The sequence below is a fragment of the Terrapene carolina genome, unplaced genomic scaffold, assembly GCF_002925995.2.
Source record: "Terrapene carolina triunguis isolate 2854851 unplaced genomic scaffold, T_m_triunguis-2.0 Scaffold136, whole genome shotgun sequence".
Lineage (NCBI taxonomy): Eukaryota > Metazoa > Chordata > Testudines > Emydidae > Terrapene > Terrapene triunguis.
Window position 1 is genome coordinate 2,412,114 of NW_020664487.1, and position 22,786 is coordinate 2,434,899.

At 37.7% G+C, this 22,786-nt stretch overlaps 1 protein-coding gene across 1 annotated transcript in view; it reads right to left on the reverse strand.

The window, feature by feature from the left end:
* Window positions 1-22,786, reverse strand: part of BMP2K (BMP2 inducible kinase) — a 105,674-nt gene that overhangs the window by 81,514 nt on the left and 1,374 nt on the right. The window lies entirely within an intron of this gene.

The window sequence follows — 22,786 nt, forward strand, 5'->3', positions numbered from 1 at the left end:
AAGAATTATGGGAGACATTGGGTTGCAGAAACAATCAGTTTAATTCACTAACTATAGATAATATTTCCTTTCTTTAATAAATCAATTATTGTTGCGATCAATCAATGAAGCTTAACCAATAGAAGGTTATGGAGCGATTTCAGCCCTAACTACAAATACCTACAGGGGAAACAGAAATTTGATAGTGGGCTCTTCAATTTAGTAGACAAAGTTATAACAAGATACAAAGGGTGGAAGATGGAGAAATTCAGACTGTAAATAAGATAAAAAATTTAAACAGTCTGGGTAATTAACCATTGGAACAATTTACTAATGGCTATGGTGGAGTCCCCCTCATTGGTAACTTTTAAATCATGATTTGGTTATTTTTTTAAACATGCTCTAGCTGAAACAGGAATTATTTTAGGGAAGTTCCATGTTATGCAGATGGTCAGACTAGATAACAGTGGGCCCTTCCTGCCTTATAAACTATCAAATTATTAGGAATTCCTTACAACAGCAGCAGCAGTTATATCAGCTAGGATAAAATATTACAAGGGCTATGGGCTGATTAGCAGTTGGGCTCAACAAGTTCTCTCACTGTTCAAGATGAGAAAGAGAAAGTGTGTAAACAACCTCCCCCTTCCCCCCAAGGAAATTCCCCCGTCTTTCACTTCCAGGTTCTTGTGAATTAGCTCACTGCTATTGGCTGAATCCAGATATACTATAGTGTTTTAATGAAGCCACTCCACTGAAATTTTAAAAAGGCAAAATTATTTCTATTCACATTACACTGTGTAAAACTCTTTGTTAAGCCACCTCAGCCTTCATACTTAATCTACACGGCAGTATCTCTTGAAAGTGAAATTGGAAGTTGGCCATAAGAAAACAAAATATTATAGACAACTTATCTGCTTACCATATTGATTTTTAACCCCTTTAGAAACAAATGCAGCTGAAAATTCTTATCTTATCTCTACCCCCAGTGAAACTATCATGAATATTGTCTATATCATGAGAGAAAGGCCAAGAAACATCACTGTGAGGAAGTTTTGAGGTACAGGTCTGTCGCATCTTAGGCACATTTAACATGTGCGATTTCAGCTTTACGCGGTCGGCAAAAACAAAAACAAAAAAAACAAAAAAGAGAAAAATAATTTAAATACTGTTGCTGTAGTGCGGGTGATTCCGCCTGCCATTACACTCAATGTAATTTTGACTATACGCGATTTTCGCTTTAGGCGCTGACTGCGGAACGTAACCCCAGCGTAAGATGAGACAGACCTGTATCATGTATAAGGAAAAAGTACCTTGATCTTCCAGATTTATTTTCTAAGGCATAAATAGATCTGTATGTATTATGAGTGTACTATTACTAGTTTCACAGTGTTAGTCTTGAAATCTAATAGTTAGCTAATGTAGTGCTCAGAAACACCAAATCCCACCTGGCTATGAACAGTCTCCACCACAGTTATAGTAAAAGACAAACACCCAAGAAAAATCAAACCAAACATATTTATAAGTAGGTTTTATTAACTTGTATTTTAGCAGGTCTACAAAGTTGCAACAGTTGCCACACACATTAAATTGTGAAGATGAGCTCAATCACTATAGACTCTTAAATAAACCATACACAGAGTTTTTCCTATAAAAACTTTATAATTACTGTTATTTAGACACTAAATAATTTAAGCCACAAAATTCTTTTAAGTTATTTATATCATGAAATTGACCAAACAAAACTAGACCTTTATAGTGTTTGTCACTATATGAATCCTGTTTATACCCACACTGATTTTACCCACTTCTCATTGTAACACCCCTCAAAAAGCTGAGGGTGAGGGAGGCAAGGAGAAGACAAGGGAGAGATCACTACTCGGTGCTGCTTTTATAAAATTCTCTAACTCAGTGATTCTCAACCAGGGGTCCGGGGCCCCCTAGGGGCCTCCAAGCAGGGCCAGCATTAGACTTGCTGGGGCCCAGGGCTGAAAGCCAAAGCCCACCACATGGAGCTGAAGCCCAGGTCCCTGAACCCTGCCACCCAGGGCTGAAGCCTAAGCATTGTAGCTTCATGGGGCTCCAGGAAATTGCCCTGCTTGCTACTCCCAATGCTGGCGCTGGCTTTTATATGCAGAAAACCAGTTATTGTGGCACAGGTGGGCCATGGAGGTTTTATAGCATGAAGGAGGGCCCTCCAAAAGAAAAAGGTTGAGAACCTCTGCTCTAATCATTACATCACTAATGCTTCTGCCTCAACTATACCAGAAATCAGTTTCTTTTTTCCCCTGCCCCCACTAACAACCTATGCAACCAATTAAAGTCATCTTCACAGAAAGAAAAATTAAGAATAGGATAGAAAACAAAAAAAGTGACAACCTACAAATGTATGTACAGCCAGACCAACAATGGGAAATGTAGCTAGTGAAGTTTCAATAATTTGGGCTGGTAAAGATTAACAAAAGTAAAGACTTTCACCTATCACGATGACCTGTCAAATTAGGGTTCCAGCATCTCCTTAAAAAGGGTGACCCATTACATCTCCTGTCAGCATGCATCTCAAAAAGTTTTCCCCACCTCCCTCCATTTATACTTTCATGAAGCTTTGAGAATCCAGATATTACAAGTTTTCATTCATGGTCTATATATTTCCACATCTTTTAGTTCAGGTATTATCAAATGTATTTCTAAATTACAATCTGTTTGATTAGATTAAGTTAAATTTTCCTCCTCTCCAAAAGAACGCATGCAAAGTAAAATTCCATGAAAGCCTGAAGTAGACCCTTCCCCTGCTAAGGCTTAACTTTTTTTTCTTTTCTCTTCTCTTAAATGGGCCGGCCACCAATAGCAATTTAAATACAAATATGCAAGTAACTGTAATAGGTAATTTAAACATAAGAACGGCCATACTGAGTCAGACCAAGGGTCCATCTAGCCCAATATCGGTCTTCCCACAGTGGCCAGGTGCCCCACAGGAAAGTGAACAGAACAGATAATCATCAAGTGATCCATCCCCCGTCACCCATTCCCAGCTTCTGGCAAACAGAGGCTAGGGACACCATCCCTGCCCATCCTGGCTAATAGCCATGGATGGACCTATCCTCCATGAATTTATCTAGTTCTTTTTGAAACCCTGTTATAGTCCTGGCCTTCACAACATCTTCTGGGAAGGAGTTCCACAGGTTGATTGTGTTTGTTTTAAACCTGCTGCCTATTGATTTCATTTGGTGGCCCCTAATTAAAGCCTATGAGATGAATAATACCAGTACCAACAATGGGCCAGAGACAAAACATTATACACTGGCATGATCTATTTATCAATGTTGTTAAATACAAAGTAAGTTCCATGGTAAAACATGCTCTCTAACCAGATAGAATAGTACACCTATGCACTGGGGAGGGAAGAGATTTTTCTACAGACAGCTTTTAGTATGGCCAACAAAAGCTGTGCAATTTGAATATATTCACAGGAAGCTAAACTACTACTGAAAATATAGTCATGTTTGGTAAATCTACCCCTGCTTGGGAAAATCCATTTTTAAAAAGTCTTAAATTCAGAAAAAAAAAAATACATTAGCCATGCTACTTGTGACAGACCATTTTCTGGACATCTTCACCCATACGCAACAGACTCAGGAAGCAGCAGTTATGAACTAAGGGTAAAATTCTCAAAAGCATGTAATTCACTTAGGTGCTTTAGGTACTTGTGAAAATTTTACACCAAGTCTTTGATTGGGCTTACATCCATGGTGACAGGATGAATTTTCAAAGCAATTAGTCACATTCATGAGTCATATATAATATTAATAAATAGAAAATATTTTTCACAAAAACTAATTCCTGCATTTTATTCCACTTTATTTATTGTTTTGTGAAACTAATATTTAAAAAAAAAATCTTCCTTCTTCTCTGACCCAACATCAATATTTTCAAATCTGTACCCATTTATTGGGCATTAACATTTCACAAATTTATCTCTGGCTTTTTTTTTTTTAAGCTGAATACCCACTCATTTCCATTTAATATCTCCCCTTGTCTATTTGTTTCAAGCTTATTAAAAATACCTCTGTTTCTATGAGCTAGGAATAGAGGACAAGATTTTCAAGAATTTAGGTGCCCAAACTGACACCTTAAGGAGACCTGATTTTCATAAAGTGCTGCACGCCAACTCCTGAAAATCACTTTATAAATTGTCTCCACCTGAGTATAAAAAAATAGTTTAAGTATCCCAAATTACCATTCACTTTAAAGGTATCTTGGCCAGACCAATTAAAGCAAGCTCTTCTAAAGCACATTTGATATAATAACCAAACCTGTACTGTTGTGTCATGTAGATTCAAAGTATGTATCACACAGACCTATGCCATTGTACGCTACCAAAATGTTTCAGGGACATTTAGTGAAGCAAATCAGCGTTAGTATTTTGCTCCTTCCTTATGAATTACATAGAAGAAGCTTCTGTACTTCTATTTTTGATTTGCCCACCCACGACCAGCAGCAGCATATCAGTATAAGCTTACATGCACAGTACCCCAAGAAAGTGAGAAAAGATGAAATCCAAGTAAGTTTGCAATGGTGCTTACAACTGATACAGCCATGAATTTTTATAATGTCCCACAATTGTATAGTTCAAGAATTTAACTATCAAGCTTCATCAGGATTTTTCCACATGTCATCAAGAATTACCCTGAACAGGAGAAAGTTCAGTCATTTTAAATTGATTTTAACTTTAAAGTTACAAGAATTGCAAACCTTTAAAAAGACTATCTTAATTCAGCATCTACCATTCCAAAGAAAAGATATTAAAAAATTGAATTTTGCATCCAAGGTAAAAGGCTTTTTCCTTTCCTCAATTAGGATAAATCAAGTGGCCTCTAAGAGACATAATCAACATGTTTTTATAAACTGTCCCAAACAATTCATTTCTGAAGCAGAATGTCTAAAAGTGTGAATACTGTAACCAAAAATAAAAGTTTGGACTGAGGTGTATCAACCATAACTATAGCACTGCTTTCACTAGCTGCCTTTTTTCTATTCATTAAAAGCAAGATCCAAATTTCTCTAACATTACAAATAATTCATGGACTCCATTGTTTAAGGCACGAAAATACTTTGATTCTTTTAACAAGGAAGTGTAGTAATGAAGTACCATAATTAGTAATGCAAGGTTAACAGATTGCTTTCACTGCCAGTAATATCTTGAGTATGCAGATTCAAACGATAACCCATTTTCACCTATACATTTTGGATTCATATTATACAAGAGAGACTTGTCACTACAAGAATAAAACATCTGAACAGTCTTAGAAATGAGTTAAGATAAAAATCAATCAAGTTTATGCTTGGTCATGAATCACAATCCTTTTTGGCTTCAACTTTTTTATATAAAAAAGAGTCAGCTTTTACAGCTCTTTATGACTGGGTGCTATGAAACTGAACTCATAAGCAGGTATCAAGATTTACCTGTAATTAAACAGAATATCAATTATGCATTTGGGGGCTAGAGATACTGTAGTGTTTTGCAACATAGATCTGCAGCCATCCTCTCACTAGGGTGACCAGACAGCAAATGGGGAAAAAATCGGGACGGGGGTGGGGGGTAATAGGAGCCTATATAAGAAAAAGACCCAAAAATCAGGACTGTCCCTATAAAATCGGGACATCCGGTCACTCTACCTCTCACAGAGGGGAAATATTGATTGAAAGCAGGGCTTAATCTTGAATTTTAGAGACATTAATCTGGCCTGCCTCCAATCTGGTTAGAGACGGAGTAGTCATTTCAGTATTATATGGACATCCTGGAGAAAGCAACCTTTCAAATCTAGACCAACATATTGTACAAAACATCCTTAAACATTTTGCTCCTGACATGTCTATTGCACAAACACAAATTCTCTTAAAATGCTGTAACTTAAATCCCTACAATAAAGCTTCCCAAAATGGGGACACCAGACTACATCTCCAAATTATGCAAAAGAAAGACCTGATGTGGGTTTACATTTAGGATGAGTAGTCTGACACCTGTCTAAATATTTTATACATCTCATCCCTTACCACACCAATGCACTTCAATCTGCAGTGTTTCCTTTATATTCCAACATGATTTTGATTTAAAGGTGCATTCAAATACAATGCAACAGCGCCTTCTTTCCTCTTGAGGAAATTCAATGCAGAAAACGAATGTTGAACTTAACGTTATATTCATACACAACGAGAAAATTTAAAGTTATCGTTAGTGGTCATATACAAAAATTCTGAAATGTATATTTGCAATATACAAAAAGAAACCTCTCAATTAATTAGGAGTCTGGTGGCACCTTAAAGACTAACAGATTTATTTGGGCATAAGCTTTGGTGGGTAAAAAACCTCACTTCTTCTCAATTAATTCTTTATAAAAAGGACTCGCTCAAACAAGACTTCCTATAACTGAATTTCTTATCCAACAAATAAAAAGGTCATGTGTACAGGACAGGAAAAATTCATGTTTCAGTTTAATCTCATTTATACTAACTGTTGGTGTTACCTGAAATGCCATTAAATAAACATGATTAAACTGACTAAGAGGGAAAGCTAGACGTGCCTCCACTAATTTCCAATGAGAGGTCTTCAAATAAAAATCCATCATTTCTTACCAATGTCATAACTACATACTATGAACTGGATGATAAAAGGAAGTTTGCACAAGCAATCTGTAATTCAAAAGCTTCTCATAACATTCTACCTCGGTATTTTTAGTAAAACGTACAGCAATTTTGTAGTAATCCAATTTCCAAAGATATGCAGACAATGAAAGTGTAAGGAAATTATGCAAGACCTATCAGGAGATTTCAGACCCTTATGTTTTCAAAATGAGGATAACGGATCCTTCTCTCGGCCTCTTATTTACAGAAACTATCTTAACAGCTTTTTCATTTCCTTTATATTTTAAAAAGATTATGCTATTATTGATTGGTTTAAAGGATGAATTTTTTTCTCTATAAGCAATTAAGCGTATCTTTTAGTCAAAAGATAAGTAGTGCAAGTTCACCCCTCACATTCCCACCACTCAGTTAATTGCAACAATCACCAACTGCTAATTGCATCATTTAATAGTGCTGTGTTTTTAGAATATCTAACTGGCCTAAGCTAGTTCTTCTGTAAAAAAAACCAAAGAGCTCTTAAGTAAGTTCAAGAAACATTCAGTTTCGGATGCCAGCAAACATTTGATAGTTACAGAACTGTTTAAAAACAAATAAGGTTTTTCTCCAAAGATACAAACATTAATCATTGACATGTGCCATTCTAAGGAATATACTTCTAGTTCTGCCTTGTGAATTTCTATTTGCTGTTTTATTAACCAGAGGGATGTCTTTTCTATTAAAGATCAAATCTTTTTACCAAGAACCAGTTATCTAAGGGATTATGTTAAAAATGTAATCTAGTCCAGAAGAGTTAGTGATGGAAACAGGAATCTAATCTGATTTTAACTAGTCTGATGTCAAGTCTCATACGTATTCAGGGCTCAAACCTTGGAATGTATTAACTATAACGCAACCATAGTGCAGAGAAGCAGTAGCATACTGGGATCACCTTGAAGCTTTGGCCACCTATACTGTCTCCCTTCTTTTAAGAGCTTTGCTCTTAGGACTGTTCTCTTCTCCAAGTGTTTGCTGCAAAACCTGGTAGGCTGCTGTGACATATTGCAATCCCATGTGATATCGCTGGGGCCCATATTTTATTAAATGTATGTATCACTGCAGGCCAAGGACTGTGTGCAACTCCAGGGGGCAGGGTTTCCACAATTCCTCCAGGAACCAAAAACAGTGAGGGCATTAAGGTAAATCACTTAGGTTGTAAACACCACTAAGCAGGTACCACCCACTGGGGAAGCCTGCATACAGTGGTTCAAACTGGGTTTTCTAGAGACCAACAGACAAAGAAAGGGCTTCCAGCATAAGAAGGCTGTGCTTAAACTGACTCAGAACAGGTCTACATTTAAAAAGCTGCAGTGGCACAACTGCACTGGTGCAACTCAGCAGCTGTAGCACTTTGATTTTTCACACCCCTGAGCGACATAGTGTAGACCTGGCATTTCTGATCTAGCAAGCAGACAAGATCTTCTGTCCAAGGAGACCCCCAAGTCCTACGGGACGGTTGATAAGTCTTTCAGTGGATGACTCTGGGTATAGTTAGTGTGCATTTAAATCTGTTTTCTTTGTAATGCTTTTTGCTTGATTACAAAGAACCATATAGTAACTTGTAACTGGTGGCAATGTACTATTCATAGCCCTCAGAGAAAGCAAAGCATAGGCATGGTAACTTTTCGAAACTGGCTTGCTGGGCCTTTCATAGTGTAAAGCAGGGAGCTGTGAGGCCTTAAAACCCCCACGCACGAGATAGAGAGATACTAGATGAGTTACTCCAGTACTGCTTGGAGGAATTGCATATCTAATGTCAAGTGAGACAGAGCATGGTTCAGAAGAGATGGAAGGCAGCTTTGGAGGCCACTGGTGAGACCAGGAGAGAATCCAATACATCTATGTTGATGTGAACTAGATACCTTTCAGTCTGCGCCAGAATCATCTACACAGGGCAGTTAGAACACAACATTTTGGTGCACTCTGCAATTCACAATCCCATCACCTGCACTGCGACAGTGCAGACATAGCCATAGATTCTCTCCTCTCTGTGGGCTATCATCATGTCAAGCATCATGAACACACTAGGAGTGGTAGCCATATCAAAGAGGCAAAGGAAATGTGCTGAAAGTACTGTTATCCCAAGGTAAAATACAGGTTTCCCCCATGGGATCAATAAATAAGGATTTACAGGAAGTAGCCTTCAGAGAGATAGAAAGTAGGGAAAGACTCTAAATTTAAGGCTGCTGAAGTGTATGTATGTGAGTGTCCCTATATTGGATTTGAACTTTTCTGGGAACTTACAGAATACACCAAATCAGACACTGCTCTGTTCCAGATTTTTTTGTAACCAGGAATAGAACAGAAGAGAGGCTCTATCACCCGTCTCCACAGCAGATAATGGATAGCTTCAGGCCTTTTGTGATTCTTTCCTAGGCTGAATTATGACAGGATGAGTCTACATCTTGGGACCTTTTCTAAGGAATATCCCCTTAAGGGAAGTCTCCCAAAGCTCACTCATCCATATGGAAACTGAACAATACTCCGCAAACTGGGGGGGAAGTCAGATCAGAGGAGGGGATTTCAGTCCAGATTAGGCTGACAGAGAGTCCGGCAGACTTCTTGAAAGACAGGTCTATTTTCCCCTCAAGCAGCTGTTCTCTCCCAGTGGATTTTCCTGATTGAACCCAAAGAGGACTGTTTGCACTGGTATAAGGCTTGTATTTTTTCCTATATTGTCTGGCAAGGGCAATTGACTATCATCTTGTATACCTGCTCCCTAATAACTTACCACCTGCCATCGTGGCCAGGAAACAAAGTGTCCAGCTACAGCAAAATGGCAAATTCTGTGGCATCTTGGAAATGTACCACTTTCCACAGCCATAGAAAAGAGAAGCCCACAGGGCCCTGACTGAAATAAATGGGGCAAGTTCATATTTTTCAGAGCTCCTGTTTCAGACTGAATGCAGATTAAAGCAGGTATCACTGCATCTGTTTATCTCTGAAATGATAAGGGCTATCCATAATTTTTTTTAAATGAAACTGAAAAAATTGACTTTCCTTTGGATCGTTCAGGTGCAAGGAACAAAACTGAACACAGTCCCAATCCCATATGTGAGTGCTGTTACACCTGAAGCAATTGAGGGAGGCATGTATAGACTGAAACTTGCTTACAAGAGCAAAATGGTTAGGATCCACCATGTATAGGACAGCAGGTGAAAGCAAAGAAATTAGTGTCTCGCAGTATTTAAGCGCTGGTGGATAAAAATACCTAAATCTGGAAGTTCTGCAAAACTAAAATACCATTAAAAGAATAATGAATTTTAGGATCCTGACTAAGTCAAAGTACTGGCAGAATAGGGTTAAGAAATATAGTTCGGCCATACATGGGATAAACAAAATTTTAGAAAACATTTAACTAATCTGCTATTAAAATTGTTTGTATCTTAGAAGCATTTTATTGTATATTATATAGTTTTCAAATTTCAGCATGGTTGTGGGTCGTTTGTAATTAATTTTACTTCTAAATTCCATGCTGTGGAGTTTAAAGCTTTTTAACAAAGCTTACCAAACACACCATGCCCAATAGGTAAATCTCAGCTGGAGATGACCTCACTTGTTAATTCAGCTACTGGTTAAGTCCTCACTTGATTGGAAAGTCTTTGTGTAACCAGAAAATCAGCTCCCATGGAAATATGATTTATAGAACAAGGCAGATTAAAAAAATCAAATTTTAATTTAAATATTTTATTTAAATCAGATTTATTTTAAATAAATTTATTTTTAAAAAGAAAAAGTATTTTAATTTAAATTTGGAATTGTGACAACCTATGTTAAGGATTAAACTAACAGTAATCTATTTAAATCATTTAAATAAAAAAATATTCAAGCAGGGCATGCTGGCTGCAAAAGTTTTAAAGAAAATCAAACCAATGAATGGTAGAAATTTGGAGCCAGAGTTTGCTGAAGTGCTAAACCAGATGTTGACAGCAACAGCTTCTTTTGCAGGTGAAGAAAGACTATTTTCTTCATTTAAATTTATTCAAAGTTAAATTGGAAGTTGAAAAGCAGGAAAGCTTGTTTTCCCTTTTCTAGTCTATAAATATAAACAAGCTCTGAGAGGATGAGATCTACCTGTTCTAAAGTCTTAAAGTCTTCCTTTTGTTTAATAAAACAGTTTTAATTGCAAAATATGTTTTTATCAAAACTTACATAAGAAGAGAGATCCAGCACATTTAGGGTAGTTTTACTTAATAATAAAAAATACTTTAAAAGGTAGCTTGTGTGAATTTTAGCCAAATTCCACTTTCAATCCAAATGCAGCTCAATACAAAACATAAGTAAAAAATTAGTCTAGTAAAGAAGAAATGAATCATTCACAATTTTCCAACATAAGTAAACATTAATCCAAATAAAGCTACGTTTAGCTGTAAAAAAAAAAAAAATAAGTGTGTAGATATAGCTTATCCTCCTGGTTAGCAAAAAGTAATGCACTAAATTTGGTAAGTCTATATTTAGCTGCAAACCAACATGTTTTAATGATTACCAATAAAAATTACAAATGCAAAATAAGATTAAATTGATGATTTAAATCAAGGTTTCCTGCTTGCCAACTTAAATCATGATTAAAATCATTTTAAATCAATCCACTCTGTACTATAGAATTGACCATTTTGTCCATTACCAGTGTGTGTCTTCTGATAACACAAATCCATCAATCCAGCATCAACATTAAATTAGTCCTTGCTATCAATCTTTCCAGAAATAGCACAACTAACTTGGTGACACCACAGTGTACTCACATCTGCAGTACATGCCAGTGTTTCCCACGACAACTTCTCAAACTAGATTGCATAAGGTATCCAGCTGAAGTCTCAGAAGGAGTGGTGTCAGCCTAGTAATACTTGTTTCCCCATACATCATGATACACGGCCAACTGACAGTGTCCTGTGGAATGCAGGCTTCTGAATATCAGGTAGATTTGGAAGGATCACAGTGGCTCAACCTTTTGTTGAATACCTCCAATAGGAACGTCAAGTTCATAAAACAGTTTCACCACATTACTTTTTTTCCAGATAGGGGTTGATAGACTAGCGACAAACTGTCTTGTTGAAGGTATCAGAATCTCAAACAGTCATGGTTTTTAGTCCCAAAGGAAATTTAATCTAGATGGATTTGGAGGGAGAGACCCTGGTCATAGGACATCTCTGGATTTACAGGAAAAATTGGTTTGGCCAATTTTTGTGCACCCAGTATTATGGGAGTGAAAAAAAGAGTTATAGATTGGCCAATCTGCAGACTGAAGAAATTACATAAAACAAATCATGTAAAAGGAATCTTAAGGTTGCAAAATTAAGCACTCAAAAGACAGGAAGTTAAAGAATTAAAGTTTCATGTACAATCTTAACTTAGCCTCACCACACACATACATTACGATATTCTCTTCAAGTTCTTATTCTATATCAGCACTGTAACTAAGGGCTTGTACTCACTACCACATATGTCGGGATAATTTACTACGCTCAGAGGTGTGAATAAGCCACCACCCACCAAGTTACACTGACCTAAGCGCCAGTGTGGACAGTGCAAAAACGTGACTATCACTGCTCGCTCCCAAGCAGCTGCACAGTGTAACTTATTACAATCTCTTCCATTCCACCTGTATTTCAAAGGTGACTGGTCAGTTTCACCACTGATCCCTGATCTTGTAATCACCACACTGCTGCTCCTAAAAGTTATGAAGAGTAGGGATGTGGGGTGATTGAGACCAAGGGCAGAGGTGGACCAAAACCAGCATGGCAAAATCTCAGACACTTAACCAAGAGACGAATAGGGGACAGTATTGAACCCTCTCAAACAAAAACACAGAAGGGGATAGTACGCCCCTCTTCTCTCTCCACCCTGTCCACTTGCTGACAAGGGAGAATGGAGACAAAACCTTACCCATACACAGACCAGTAACTCAAAGTTTACTTACCCTCAGCATAAGGCAGAGATGAAAGATGAGGTGAACTTTCCCTTTCCAGAAACGAAGAGAAGGACTAGAGTGTATACACCATGTATCAGAGAATTGCCCCTGAAAGCCACTGGGAACTGAATCCTATCACCAGTCATTTAACCTCTAGATATTAGCTATATACAAGTATTTCAGGCAATGTTAATAGCCTTTTCAAGCAACTACTAAATTAAGCTGTATTGACATATTGTATACACACAGAGATACAACTGATGCGGGGGGGGGGGGGGGGGAAACACAAGTTTCATAATAGATTCACAGAGGCTCCAGCAATAATTCCTAGTGTGCCATCTGAAACAAACTCACAGTATTTTTCTAGTAGACAGGCAGGCAAGTGTCCAAATTGTCAGGGTTTTTTTTACACTTTGAGTTATAAGACTATAATGACCAGTATGTGCCACCAAGCAAGAAATACAAAAGTGACAATCTAAAGTCCATAAAACTTATTAGCGATAAAGATCTAAGTAAAGGATTTAAAGAAAGCTAATAAAAGTTTTAACAATGAGGGAAAGATTGAAAAAAGGTTAAAATAAATTAAGAAAAATATATAAACACAACAGCCAGGAGCCCAGATACAAGACTTAAAATACTGCCCCACCCACTGCATAATATTCTCTTCTGTCAAAAATCAGTTTCACTCTCTGAACAACACAGTTAATATGCATGTGCTATCTCTCTATCTATCTGTCTATATGCCGGAATGACCAAGTAACTCTTAAAAATAATAATTAGGATACACTTCCCAATTTGACTTTCTGGGTCTGGATGCTTCTCTCCCCGCAAGTAAGTCTCCATAATTTAATTTTGGACAAGCTGGTCTAGTTTGTACTCACCAAACTAGGCAAGAGGAAGGATGGTCTTGTGGTTAAGGCACTGATTCAGACTTAGGAGAATTACATTCAGTCCCTTGTGCCCTTGGCCAAGTGCCTGTTTCAGTTCCTTATCCATAAAATGGTCATACAGTAGAACCTCAGAGTTATGAACACAAGAGTTACAAACTGACCAGTCAACCACACATCTCATTTGGAACCAGAAGTTCACAATCAGGCAGTATCAGAGAGACAAAAAAAGAAGCAAATACTGTACAGTACTGTGTTAAATGTAAACTACTAAAAAAAATAAAGAGAAAGCAGCATATTTCTTCTGCATAGTAATGTTTCAAAGCTATATTAAGTCAATGTTCAGCAGTAAACTTTTGAAAGAACAACCATAAAATTTTGTTCAGAGTTACAAACGTTTCATAGTTATGAGCAACCTCCATTCCAGACATGTTCATAACTCTGAGGTTCTCCTGTACTACTACTTCCTTACTTCATAAGGTGTTGTAAGGATAAACTGATCAATGCCTAGGAGGAGCTAGATGTGATAAAAAGGGCCACATAAGTACCTAGACAGACACTTCACATGAAATCACCACAACCGATTAGAAAGGAATTAGTCTGAGAAATTGACTTTTCTTCACTGTTGAACATATATTGTGTTGTCATATCAAATACCGAGATTAATTCATTCAACAAAAAAAATTAAGGTTTGCCTACCCAGAGACTTGGTGCGTGACAAGCCGGGGTGGGAATGTACAGTGAACTAGCTTGCTGAACATTAACTGCATATGTTCCAGCAGCATATCAAAGTGCACTAAAGAACTTTTAATGCACAGTAGCAGGGTCCACAAAACAAGTTAGTGTGTCGCAAGCTAGTATGCTGCAGATTCACGCGCCAGCTTGGTGCACACTAACTACAAACCATGTCAGTTAAAGTTACTGTTACTCCATTTTAAACAAAAGATATGAAGGGTAAGTTTGTTAAACGACAAGAGGACACACATCCAAATAAGTCTTCTAACATTGATCTTAATTTGTTTGTGTTTCTATGATGCACTAAAAACAAAAAAAAATTTGATACTTCTGATTTCATCAAAACTGTGTTTTCACTATCTTTTCAATTTATCCTCATCTTCCCATCCACTCCCACCCCATTCTGTTTATTTTGTCCACCTGTTGCTTAATGACAATTAGGGTAAAACTTTCAAAAAGCACATAAGTGCACCAGTCCCTTTTGAAAATGTTACCCCTACACTAAGTTCTCTGGAACAAGAACAGTCTTCTTTGTTACTCATCTGTACATTGCCTAGCACAATGGAACCCTCATCTTTTACTAGAGTTCCTAGGCGCAACTATAATATAAATTAATAGTATGTCAAAATGTATTAATGTCAATATCTTCAAAGCAACATTTATGAGCAGATGTACAACAAAAAGTGTTTGCAAATAGAATCTATCAAGATTTGGCTGGTGGGAAAAATTATGAAAAATTTACATCAAACTAAGCATAAAACGTCTCCCAAAGAAAAACTGTTAGTCAACAACAGTGATTCTTGACCACTATCTTACAAAAAAAGCTTTCAGAGCTACTAAACTACCATGTATGTGGGTTTCTCCTGCTAATTTAAACCAATATCCAACTACAATTAGGCATACACAGAAAATATATTTAGTTTCTCTTTTAAATCAAATTGAGTATAGACAATAAAGTGGGAAATGTGAAAATAAATTAGAATACACACTAAAATGTGGAAATAATTGAGTACTAATAATACAACAAGAGAAGAACTATACTAAAAATCAGGGATTCCTGAATTTTTATCCTTGATCTGATGCAGACACCCCTCTTCAGCCCTAGGGAATTTTTATCCTCTGTTCCTCTGTTTCCCCATCTATATAATACAGATGAACCTAGCAGCCCTGTGAAGTAGATAGGTAATATGATGTGCTTTTAACATAGAATAAGATCTTAACACTTTTGTTTTTAATTTGGCATAAATCAAAATCAGTTAAAGTATACTGAGTTAGGAAACAAAATACACTAGTTACTAATTTTATTATTCCACCCAAATTAAACACTTTTACAGTGAAAATAAAATGCTGAGGGAGCCGTAACATTTTTTTCTTACTTTGCATCTAGTACCACTACACTGAGTTAAAATAAAGCCTTCCTCTACTCAATACACTCTCAGTTACGCATCATTAACATATAGGAAAGACAAGTCAAGAATTACACGCATCTATCCATATGCACTTCCTGTTTTTAAAGAACATTTATTTGAACACAGCTGCATCCTGTAGAAAGCAAAACATTAATCTCACTTCATATTGCTATTACTAGAGCTAGTCTATCAGAAGTGTTGATAAAGTTAAAACCCTAGAATACCTTTTAGTACTCAACAGCCTATTTTCCTGCCTTACATAACTCCAAGATCAAAAGTTCCTTTAACCCTTCACCTCCCGCCCCATACGCTTCTGACAGAAAACTCACTGAATTTCATATAGAAACTTAGTTTGTACATGTGGAGTGGCGCTGGGTACAAAGGAAAGACGGGGAATGCATGAAAGGACATTTAGGTTGCATAGTTTCCTCAGTCCTCCATTTGGAATATTTTACTTATTCCAAAGCTGTGACTTCAAATAAAAATAACCATATCAAACATTGAAAGTTCTTTCACAGTCACAATAACGTTTTTTTCTATAAATGGACAAGATACAGAAAATTAAAATTTATATCACCACCCTTAAGTCTGAAATGTTTTTAAATCTATCTCCTTTTCACCATTTATGCTGTTTATTTTTTTTTTTTTTTTGAGGTAACTTAGCTTGGACAAAAGAGATAAGTCAGTTCCATTTTTTAGCTCTCCTGTATAATACAGCATAGTTGTGTTCAGGGGCAGCACCAGTTGTGTATTTAACCTTTACCAACAAAGTTTAATTCATATTATGTTTTGTAAAACCCTTAAAGAAAACAAACCAGCATTTTGGAAAACTGACTGTCTCTCTAAACTTACAAGAGGTCTTGATTCTTCTGGACCACTTTTTCCTGAGCGAACAGAATAGTCCATAAGCATTTGAATATCTAAAGCTTTCTAGAGACCCAACAGAAAGGATTATTATTTTTAGTTGAAGATACAAGGAGCAGCATGATACCTGTGACCTAACCGCTGAACTACTGAAGAATGCAAGCTTACATTTTGTTACACAGGCTAAGAGTTGCTAAGGTATGTCTACACTACAGACTTAAGTCAACCTATGTTAGGTCCACTTACAGCCCCCTCAGTAATTACTGATGTCCACACTACCCTCCTCCTGTTGGTGGTGCGCATCCTCACCAGGAGCACTTCCACCGACTGAAGAGGGCTGAGAGCCAGGGCGCTCAACTCCGTGCAGCTTCCCACCAGGAGTGGCAAGAGCGGGAGAAAAGAGGAGCCACCCGGGCTTCTTGCTTCCCTGAGTGGGGAGCCAGGCGAGCACAGCCAGATCAGAGCACCAGGGGCAGCCAGGCTCTAGCATCCCAGTTTTCTTGTCAAATTTCAAGGCTCCACCATGGCAGCCAACAGCTGATGTAAGTAACGCAGTGTCTACAAAGATACTGCGTTGCCCTAATTACACAGACATAAGTCCCATGCCTCTCATGGAGGTGGAGTTGTTATGTTGGTGTAGCACGGTACTTACATTGGCGGGACAAGGCTGTACTGTGTACACTGACATAAATAGGTCAACGTAAGCTGCCTTACGTCAATCTGTGTAGTGCAGACCAGCCCTTAGTTTCCATTCAATATAGTAACCTAATTAAGGTGTAAAAAATGAGGTAGCAGATGTGAACACATCCTCTGCCTGTAGAACCAAGAATGGTCAATACTAAGATTTTGATTCAGATTGAAAGCTAGAGAACACAAACATTTATCTGAGCATATCTGAAAATTTCCTTTCAAGTAACAAAGTCCACAGATTCATCACAATGGACTCTTCAGCAGGCTTGCAGAACCAGACCTGCCCATCTCTGCCACCATCTCCTGAAGTTCCCTCCAGTTGAGAATTTCCACACTCAGATTAATTCAGCTCTGCTTTTCTAAATCATCTGTTTATCTTCATCGTGGGCCATAGTTTATTACTCAAAGAAAGGAAAAAAATTCAGGAAAGCACTGGTAGCTTTTCCTATTCTTCATTGTGCTATGGTCCACAGATCGATTATAATAGGATTTTCACAGCAGTATGCCTCCAGAATGAGAACCAAGACCATCTTTTAAATATGGTCATCCAGAACCAGCTACATTATATATTACCTACCCCAAACCTTGGTTAATTCAGAGTTATGATTGCCCAATGCACCTTAACTTCACTTCCTGCCTTTCAAAGATTTGAGTGTAGATGAATCACCACTAGGTAACCTTAACTGTTAATGAAGAATTAATGAACTTGCACCACTAACTCTACCCTGCACCCCCATAAGGCACAGCAGATTTCAAGATACAAGTCAGCGTCTGAGTTTTAGAGCACTTATAGTCTTTTAAACAGTAGGTGACTCATCCTTAACTCTAGCAGAGCTGCTGCTCCAACAAAATCTTCTTCCATCTTCCTCCGGGGACTAAGGCACAGGGAAGATTTGAAAAAAGGCACTGGCTAAAGATTGGATGACCAGTATGTAGAATATGGTGAATTTACATAATTGAAGCTAAGTGACTGCCCAAAAGATCTCAATTCAGGCTCAGACTCTTATCAATAAGACTGTCAATGCCCTTAAAGATTAGACTTTAATGCTTACCAAAGAATATTTCTGGAATTTAGTTGGGTAAAGAATGCTATGACCATTGTAAGGACTACTTGTTTAATTTTTAAAATACTGAGTCTCATCACAGGAAACTCACATCTCCAAAAATTTGTCTGAGTGCGGTTATTAATTATGCGAAAATATATTTTAGTGGGAAGTATAATGATACCTTCTGCGGCAGTTTGAGCCGGGTACTGCTATAAGAAGCAGACTGAGGTTTTAAGGCAGTGCTCCATGATTTTGGAGGCTGAAAAAAGGGTTGTTGACCAGAGGAAACATTTAACGTTGGTGTTTATGTAAAACTTCTCTTTCTTGAACACTATAACATTATACTAAGAGACTTGACCTTTTTGCTTGGACTCTCTTATACAACCACTTTAAAGTCCTTCTGGAAGAACTCAAAGGTATGTTTCATTCTTTAACACAGTAATTAAACTAATCAACTTTGCACCACTCAGTAGAATAAGTTATTTGATGACTTCTTTTTAGCATTCATGAGAGAAATAATCATTTAAAGTTACCCATTTTATACTGTCTGGTCCTAGAGAATTGTTTTTTGCAATAGCAGACGTCCACTGTGGGGGGGGGGGGGGGGGGGGGGGGCCCGCATGGGGGGGTCCATGCCAGGTTAATCAGTTCCGACAGCCATAGCCTCTTCAGCCAGGGTGGGGGTGGGAACAGTATCACTGCCATTCTTAACTACCCTTTATATCAGGGGTTCTCAAACTGGGGGTAGGGACCCCTCAGGGGGTCACGAGGTTATTACATGGGGGGGTCACAAGCCAGCCTCCACCTCAAACCGTGCTTTGCATTCAGCATTTATAATGGTGTTAAATATATAAAAATGTTTTTTTAATGTAGAAGAGGGGGTCGCGCTCCGAGCTTGCTGTGTGAAAGGGTCGCCAGTATAAAAGTTTGAGAACCACTGCTTTATATGGTCCTGGGGAGCAGCAGGAAAGATGGGAAAGCATAAATCAGAAACATTGCCTAGCACTATGAGAAGTCATTCACACCACCTTATATCTTGGGTCCAGACATATGGAGAAGCCACAGAGAACTTTATTGGTTTCTTTGTATCTGGAAACAGCAAACAGCCCACCATGCTGATTTACGCGTGAAGATATTTCTGGGTGAATGTCCCACTCTGCTTAATCCAATATTTACCATGTATGTTTCAGAATTCCATCTCCACCGAATAGGCAGTGCGCACAGAAATAAGAAATTTTGCTCCACCCAGGACAGAAATTTCTCTCTCTCTGTCGGGTAAGACTGATCATGTTCTTGCTACTTTATTTATGAAAACTATACCAAACACAAAGTGTCATGACCAGAACATCCCTGAGAAGAACAGTGCGTTCAGATCTCATGAATCATTGTGTTCCAGCAGATGGATGCTGTTCTCCCTTTCGGTACCCATCCCATTCCAAACAAACTTGCAATGCTATGAAGTCTAGCCACTTAAGTCACTGAAAGACTGGCAGCAGTCTCCTTGGCATTGTACCTCATTACTGTGAGGACATGTATATTACAGTGGCAAATCTAGTGAAGATTTGTTACTGTATGCTACCAATTTATGTATTAGATAAACCTCTAAAATACCAATTTGCCACCTCCAAGGCACCAATCTTCCACTCACATGGAGCCTAACTGAAGTCAAGTTACTGCCTTTGGGTACGTCTACACTTACCTCCGGGTCCGACGGCAGGCAATCGATGTTCTGGGATTGATTTATCGCGTCTTGTCTACACGCGATAAATCGATCCCGGATCGATCCCGGAAATGCTCGCCGTCGACGCCGGTACTCCAGCTCAGCGAGAGGAGTACGCGGCATCGACGGGGGAGCCTTCCTGCTGCGTCTGGACCCGCGGTAAGTTCGGACTAAGGTACTTTGAATTCAGCTACGTTATTAACGTAGCTGAATTTGCATACCTTAGTCCGAAGTGGGGGGGTAGTGTGGACCAGGCCTTTGTAATAGCCTTCAAACACTCAACCTGAAATATTAATTTTCAGAGTTTGAAATGTTTATCCAACACCTACTTATTCAACAACTAAGCCTATCAGCTCGGGTTAAAATATCTACACTGCCATTCCACACCATTTCAATTGGAAGAATAGACAGTTGTGTATTCAAATTGCAATGAATTCTAATTAAATTTCTATTTTATTAATTCCAGTTGCCCTAGACTAAAAGCTCTTTGAGGCATAGACTATATATCTTCCTGTGGGTTTATACAGGACCGAACACAATGGTGCCCCTAATCCTGACTAGAGTATTTAACAAAAATAGTAATGTTTGCTGAATAGTGTTTGACCAGCTGTAGACCTATCTGAATTAAAAAAATATTTGCCAAATAAATCAAACAAACAGATACCAGATCTTCTAACACAATGACACTACAAACAGGACTGGGGTCTAGTAGGTTGCTACTCTCATACTACAGTCTCCATGGCTCCTGTTACAGTCGCCTCCTACAACTTTAGCTCTCTCTAAATCTCTTTTTAATCCTCTCCATTTACAGCTCCAGTGCTTGACCATTTCCAATGCTCATCCCAAAAAGCACTGAATTTAAATTGGCCTCATTCTTATCAGTTTCATCAGCATGTAAATTACTGTGAAAACTGACAAGAGTGGCTGAGATGGTATGCCTGCATTCAGAAAGGCAAGATAACCCTGCACCATATTAGGAACATTTTCTTCACAACTATAAGGACTAGAAACTTGCTTTTTACAGGAACGAGGATAAACGGAACCCTAGAGTTTGCAGTAGTACATAACACGATGAAAGGTTCCTACAGGCCCTTGCGCAAGTAGATTTTTTTTTTAGCCCTGCTAATTTTTAATTCCAAATTTTCACTTTCATTTCTTTTGGCTTCAGGGGAAGGATTACAGATGCAGATCTCTTCAGAATGCCATTAACTATCAGTGCTGAGTACCAACGTTGAACATTATCTACTAACTTGGACTGTAAGTTTGACTTGAATGCTTTCTAATATACTGTAATCATAGAACAAAAGCAGATAAACACACGAGGATGAAGTTATAGACATTATATTTTATGGCTAAAGCAAAGTTACTTGATAAACACAGCAGCCAACAAAAGGGACAGGCTACACACGTACTACTTTTCTGCAACCCTTAGGCTGATGTAGTATCCTAACATCATCCACCTTAAATAAGAGTTTATATTTTTCTTAACTGACAATTTACAAATGAGATTACCAGAGTCCTCTTAAACATGTAAGCCTGAGCAAAGCACTATACAATTTCCCTGTTTTCTACCATGGGCCTATTTTAAGTCACCTCCTCAACTATTAGAGAAACATACCCCTACACAATTCCAAGACTGTATCCTGCAACAAGCCTTGCAGAGACAGATCCCTACTGAGCCCCATTGACTTCAATAAGGCTCCATAAAAGGGTCCACCCGCATTGCTAGTTGTGGAATTGGTGTCCTAAAACTAATGCATGAGTACTCAACTCATTTCCAAAATGCAAAAGCAAAACTACCCATCTTCTCAATATTGAACACTAATTCAATTTTAGCTAAAGGGATGCTATCAACTTAAAAATCCTTTAACACAGAAGTATTTTTAATCTATTACAATAGATAAAGATATTAATTAAATCCATTACAATAGATAAAGATAGAAATTCCACTACTTTTTGCACTTCGCAGCACTTGATGTCTTGTCAGTATTCCTTTGTGTGGGTATTTTAAAAGGTTTCAATTCAAATATTAATAATAGGAAATTACTGCAAAAATTTTTGCACAAGAGCTAAAGAAAGATGCAGTAACCAACTATTCATTTCATATTTTTAAATCAAAAAGATCTCAAGATGACAGTGTCCCTTTCAGAGGGCACTAAAAGTCAGGGTAAGCAAGTTCTTCCTGCTTAGAATTCATATTTTTCAATAGACCATTCAAGGTTCTAAAGAGGATTCCCAGAATCCCACATACTTTTGAAAAAGTGAAAATTCCACAATAACATACTCCCATTGCAATCATATTTTTCAATATCATGAGCTAAACAGAGTACTCAGATCTACTATCAGTATCTGCAATGCTGCAGCTGTTTACCAATTCTCTCACTTTGAAATAAGGAAATCAATTTAGAGCCTATAAATGTTCTTTGTTTGGCATTAATAGCAATTTTAATAAATATATGCAAATGGTAATGAGAACATGCAAACCTACACAATTGCACACAACACTTGGGTTGAGAGTTATACATACATTAGACTTATGTGCATATGCTGGCAAATTTTCATGGTTACTTTCCGACAATAAACTTTAACATGATTTTATTCACTTTACTGTTTTCAAATTTTGCAAGAATACCACACAGCATAGGTGTACTGCAAATACAAAACTGGCCTTATGTCCAACCATCTGAGAAGGGAATTATACAGTATTCTTCATAGTGTAGAGTGTACATAAATATTTAGCTAAGAGTAAGTACTATACTGGTTATTCCCACAATAAGAACCCAAATCCGATACCAGTCAAGATTACCTATGTTATTTAGTTTACTAAAATGCATAGCATAAATGACAAAATATTGCCTATTCAGAGCTTTTGT